The sequence below is a fragment of the Leptosomus discolor genome, unplaced genomic scaffold (genome assembly GCF_034619465.1).
Source record: "Leptosomus discolor isolate bLepDis1 unplaced genomic scaffold, bLepDis1.hap2 HAP2_SCAFFOLD_28, whole genome shotgun sequence".
NCBI lineage: Eukaryota > Metazoa > Chordata > Aves > Leptosomiformes > Leptosomidae > Leptosomus > Leptosomus discolor.
Genome location: NW_028237857.1, coordinates 3,912,861 through 3,918,618, shown reverse-complemented (window position 1 = coordinate 3,918,618; position 5,758 = coordinate 3,912,861).

Here is a 5,758-nt window from a genome sequence, read left to right as displayed (position 1 = left end):
CGACGTAGAGATGAAAGTAAGCTAAACCCTGCCGTAGAGCCCAACAGACGTCCCGACGTAGAGCCCAACACACGTCCCGACGTAGATCCCAACAGACGTCCCGACGCAGAGCTGAAAGTAAGCTAAACCCTGATGTAGAGCCCAACAGACGTCCCAACGTAGAGCTGAAAGTAAGCTAAACTTTGATGTAGAGCGCAACAGACGTCCTGACGTAGAGCCCAACAGACGTCCCGACGTAGAGCCCAACAGACGTCCCGACGTAGAGCTGAAAGTAAGCTAAACCCTGATGTAGAGCCCAACAGACGTCCCGACGTAGAGCCCAACAAACGTCCCGACGTAGAGCCCAACAGACGTCCGACGTAGAGCTGAATGTAAGCTAAACCCTGATGTAGAGCCCAACAGACGTCCCGACGTAGAGCCCAACAGACGTCCCGACGTAGAGCCCAACACACGTCCCGAAGTAGAGCACAACACACGTCCCGACGTAGAGCCTAACACACGTCCCGACGTAGAGCCCAACACACGTCCCGACGTAGAGCTGAAAGTAAGCTAAACCCTGATGTAGAGCCCAACAGACGTCCCGACGTAGAGCCCAACAAACGTCCCGACGTAGAGCCCAACAGACGTCCGACGTAGAGCTGAATGTAAGCTAAACCCTGATGTAGAGCCCAACAGATGTCCCGACGTAGAGCCCAACAGACGTCCCGACGTAGAGCCCAACACACGTCCCGAAGTAGAGCACAACACACGTCCCGACGTAGAGCCTAACACACGTCCCGACGTAGAGCCCAACACACGTCCCGACGTAGAGCTGAAAGTAAGCTAAATCCTGATGTAGAGACCAACAAACGTCCCGACGTAGAGCCCAACAGACGTCTCAACGTAGAGCCCAACAGATGTCCCGTCGTAGAGGCCAACAGACGTCGCGACATAGAGCCCAACAGACGTCCCGACGTAGAGCTGAAAGTAAGCTAAACTTTAATGTAGAGCCCAACAGACGTCCCGACGTAGAGCTGAAAGTAAGCTAAACCCTGATGTAGAGCCCAACAGACTTCCCGATGTAGAGCCCAACACACGTCCCGACGTAGAGCCCAACAGACGTCCTGAAGTAAATCCCAACACACGTCCCGACATAGAGCCCAACACATGTCCCGACGTATAGCTGAAAGTAAGCTATACCCTCAGGCAGAGCCCAACACAGGTCCCGACGTAGAGCCCAACACACGTCCCGAAGTAAATCCCAACACACGTCCCGACATAGAGCCCAACTCATGTCCCTTCGTAGAGCTTTAAGTAAGCTAAACCCTGAGGTAGGGCCCAACACACGTCCCGACGTACAGTCCAACACACGTCCCGACGTAGAGCCCAACAGACGTTCCGACGTAGAGCCCAACACACGTCCCGACGTAGAGCTGAATGTAAGCTAAACCCTGAGGTAGAGCCCAACACACGTCCCGACGTACAGCCCAACACACGTTCCGACGTAGAGCTGAAAGTAAGCTAAATCCGGATGTAGAGCCCAACAGACGTCCCGGTGTAGAGCCCAACAGACGTCCCGAAGTTGAGCCCAACAGACGTCCCGACGTAGAGCCCAACACACATCCCGACGTAGAGCCCAACAGACGTATCGACGTAGAGCTGAAAGTAAGCTAAACCCTGATGTAGAACCCAACAGACGTCCCGACATAGAGCCCAACAGACGTCCCGACTAGAGCCCAAAACACGTCCCGACGTAGAGCCCAACACACGTCCCACCATGGAGCCCAACACATGTCCCGACGTAGAGCTGAAAGTAAGCTAAACCCTGAGGTAGAGCCCAACACACTTCCCGACGTAAAGCCCAACAGACGTCCCGACGTAGAGTCCAACACACGTCCCGATGTAGAGCTGAAAGTAAGCTAAATCCTGATGTAGAGCCCAACAGACGTCTCAACGTAGAGCCCAACAGATGTCCCGACGTAGAGGCCAACAGACGTCCCGACAGAGAGCCCAACACACATCCCGACGTAGAGCCCAACAGACGTCCAGACGTAGAGCTGAATGTAAGCTAAACCCTGATGTAGAGCCCAACACACGTCCCGAAGTAAATCCCAACACACGTCCCGACATAGAGCCCAACACAGGTCCCGACGTAGAGCCCAACACACGTCCCGAAGTACAGCCTAACAGACGTCCCGAAGTAGAGCTGAAAGTAAGCTAAACTTTGATTTAGAGCCCAACAGACGTCCCGAGGTAGAGCTGAAAGTAAGCTAAACCCTGATGTAGAGCCCAACAGACGTCTCGACGTAGAGCTGAATGTAAGCTAAACCCTGATGTAGAGCCCAACAGACGTCCCGACGTAGAGCCCAACATACGTCCCGACGTAGAGTCCAACACACGTCCCGACGTAGAGCCCAACAGACGTCCCAACGTAGAGCTGAAAGTAATCTAAACCCTGATGTAGAGCCCAACAGACGTCCCGAAGTAGAGCCCAAAAGAAGTCCCGACGTAGAGCCCAACACACGTCCCGACGTAGAGCCCAACTGACGTCCCGACGTAGAGCTGAATGTAAGCTAAAACCTGATGTAGAGCCCAACAGACGTCCCGACGTAGAGCCCAAAAGAAGTCCCGACGTAGAGCCCAACACACGTCCCGACGTAGAGCCCAACACACGTCCCGACGTAGAGCCCAATAGACGTCCCGACGTAGAGCCCAATAGACGTCCCGACGTAGAGCCCAACACACGTCCCAACGTAGAATCCAACACATGTCCCGAAGTAAATCCCAACACACCTCCCGACATAGAGCCCAACACATGTCCCGTCGTAGAGCTTTAAGTAAGCTAAACCCTGAGGTAGGGCCCAACACACGTCCCGACGTAGAGCCCTACACACGGCCCGACGTAGAGCCCAACAGACGTTCCGACGTAGAGCCCAACACACGTCCCGACGTAGAGCTGAAAGTAATTAAACCCTGAGGTAGAGCCCAACACACGTCCCGACGTAGAGCCCAACAGACATCCCGACGTAGAGCCCAACACACGTCCTGACATAGAGCCCAACACATGTCCCGACGTAGAGCTGAAAGTAAGCTAAAACCTGAGGTAGAGCCGAACACAGGTCCCGACGTAGAGCCCGACACACGTCCCGACGTAGAGCCCAACAGAAGTCCCGACGTAGAGCCCAACAGACGTCCCGACGTAGAGATGAAAGTAAGCTAAACCCTGCCGTAGAGCCCAACAGATGTCCCGACGTAGAGCCCAACACACGTCCCGACGTAGAGCCCAACAGACGTCCCGACGTAGAGCTGAAAGTAAGCTAAACCCTGATGTAGAGCCCAACAGACATCCCGACATAGAGCCCAACACACGTCCCGACGAAGAGCCCAACAGACGTCCCGACGCAGAGCTGAAAGTAAGCTAAACCCTGATGTAGAGCCCAACAGACGTCTCGACGTAGAGCCCAAGAGACGTCCCGACGTAGAGCCCAACACACGTCCCGAAGTAGAGCCCAACAAACGTCCCGACGTAGAGCCCAACGGACGTCCCGACGTAGAGCTGAAAGTAAGCTAAACTTTGATGTAGAACACAACAGACGTCCCGACGTAGAGTTGAAAGTAAGCTAAACCATGATGTAGAGCCAAACAGACTTCCCGACGTAGAGCCCAACAGACGTCCCGACGTAAAGCCCAACACACGTTCCGACTTAGAGCCCAACAGACGTCCCGACGAGGAGCAGAACGTAAGATAAACCCAGATGTAGAGCCCAACAGACGTCTCGACGTAGAGCCCAACAGACGTCTAGACGTAGAGCCCAACACACGTCCCGACGAAGAGCCCAACACACGTCCCGACGTAGAGCCCAACAGACGTCCCGATGTAGAGCCCAACAGACGTCCCGACGTAGAGTCCAACACACGTCCTGATGTAGAGCCCAACAGACGTCCCGATGTAGAGCCCAACACACGTCCCGACGTAGAGACCAACAGACGTCCCGACGTAGAGACCAACAGACGTCCCGACGTAGAGACCAACAGACGTCCCGACGTAGAGCTGAAATTAAGCTAAACCCTGATGTAGAGTCCAACAGACCTCCCGACATAGAGCCCAACAGACGTCCCGACGTAGAGCCTAACAGACGTCCCGACGGATAGCCCAACACACGTCCCGACATAGAGCCCAACACACGTCCAGACGTAGAGATGAAAGTAAGCTAAACCCTGATGTAGAGCCCAACAGACATCCCTACGTAGAGATGAAAGTAAGCTCAACCCTCATCTATAGCCCAAGAGACGTCCCGCCGTAGAGCCCAACTGACGTCCCGACGTAGAGCCCAACACACGTCCCGACGTAGAGCCCAACACACGTCCCAACGTAGAATCCAACACACGTCCCGAAGTAAATCCCAACACACCTCCCGACATAGAGCCCAACACATGTCCCGTCATAGAGCTTTAAGTAAGCTAAACCCTGAGGTAGGGCCCAACACACGTCCCGACGTAGAGCCCTACACACGGCCCGACGTAGAGCCCAACAGACGTTCCGACGTAGAGCCCAACACACGTCCCGACGTAGAGCTGAAAGTAATTAAACCCTGAGGTAGAGCCCAACACACGTCCCGACGTAGAGCCCAACAGACATCCCGACGTAGAGCCCAACACACGTCCTGACATAGAGCCCAACACATGTCCCGACGTAGAGCTGAAAGTAAGCTAAACCCTGAGGTAGAGCCCAAGATACGTCCCGACGTAGAGCCCAATACACGTCCCGACGTAGAGCCCAACAGACGTCCCAACGTAGAGCCCAACAGACGTCCCGACGTAGAGATGAAAGTAAGCTAAACCCTGCCGTAGAGCCCAACAGACGTCCCGACGTAGAGCCCAACACACGTCCCGACGTAGATCCCAACAGACGTCCCGACGCAGAGCTGAAAGTAAGCTAAACCCTGATGTAGAGCCCAACAGACGTCCCAACGTAGAGCTGAAAGTAAGCTAAACTTTGATGTAGAGCGCAACAGACGTCCTGACGTAGAGCCCAACAGACGTCCCGACGTAGAGCCCAACAGACGTCCCGACGTAGAGCTGAAAGTAAGCTAAACCCTGATGTAGAGCCCAACAGACGTCCCGACGTAGAGCCCAACAAACGTCCCGACGTAGAGCCCAACAGACGTCCGACGTAGAGCTGAATGTAAGCTAAACCCTGATGTAGAGCCCAACAGACGTCCCGACGTAGAGCCCAACAGACGTCCCGACGTAGAGCCCAACACACGTCCCGAAGTAGAGCACAACACACGTCCCGACGTAGAGCCTAACACACGTCCCGACGTAGAGCCCAACACACGTCCCGACGTAGAGCTGAAAGTAAGCTAAACCCTGATGTAGAGCCCAACAGACGTCCCGACGTAGAGCCCAACAAACGTCCCGACGTAGAGCCCAACAGACGTCCGACGTAGAGCTGAATGTAAGCTAAACCCTGATGTAGAGCCCAACAGATGTCCCGACGTAGAGCCCAACAGACGTCCCGACGTAGAGCCCAACACACGTCCCGAAGTAGAGCACAACACACGTCCCGACGTAGAGCCTAACACACGTCCCGACGTAGAGCCCAACACACGTCCCGACGTAGAGCTGAAAGTAAGCTAAATCCTGATGTAGAGACCAACAAACGTCCCGACGTAGAGCCCAACAGACGTCTCAACGTAGAGCCCAACAGATGTCCCGTCGTAGAGGCCAACAGACGTCGCGACATAGAGCCCAACAGACGTCCCGACGTAGAGCTGAA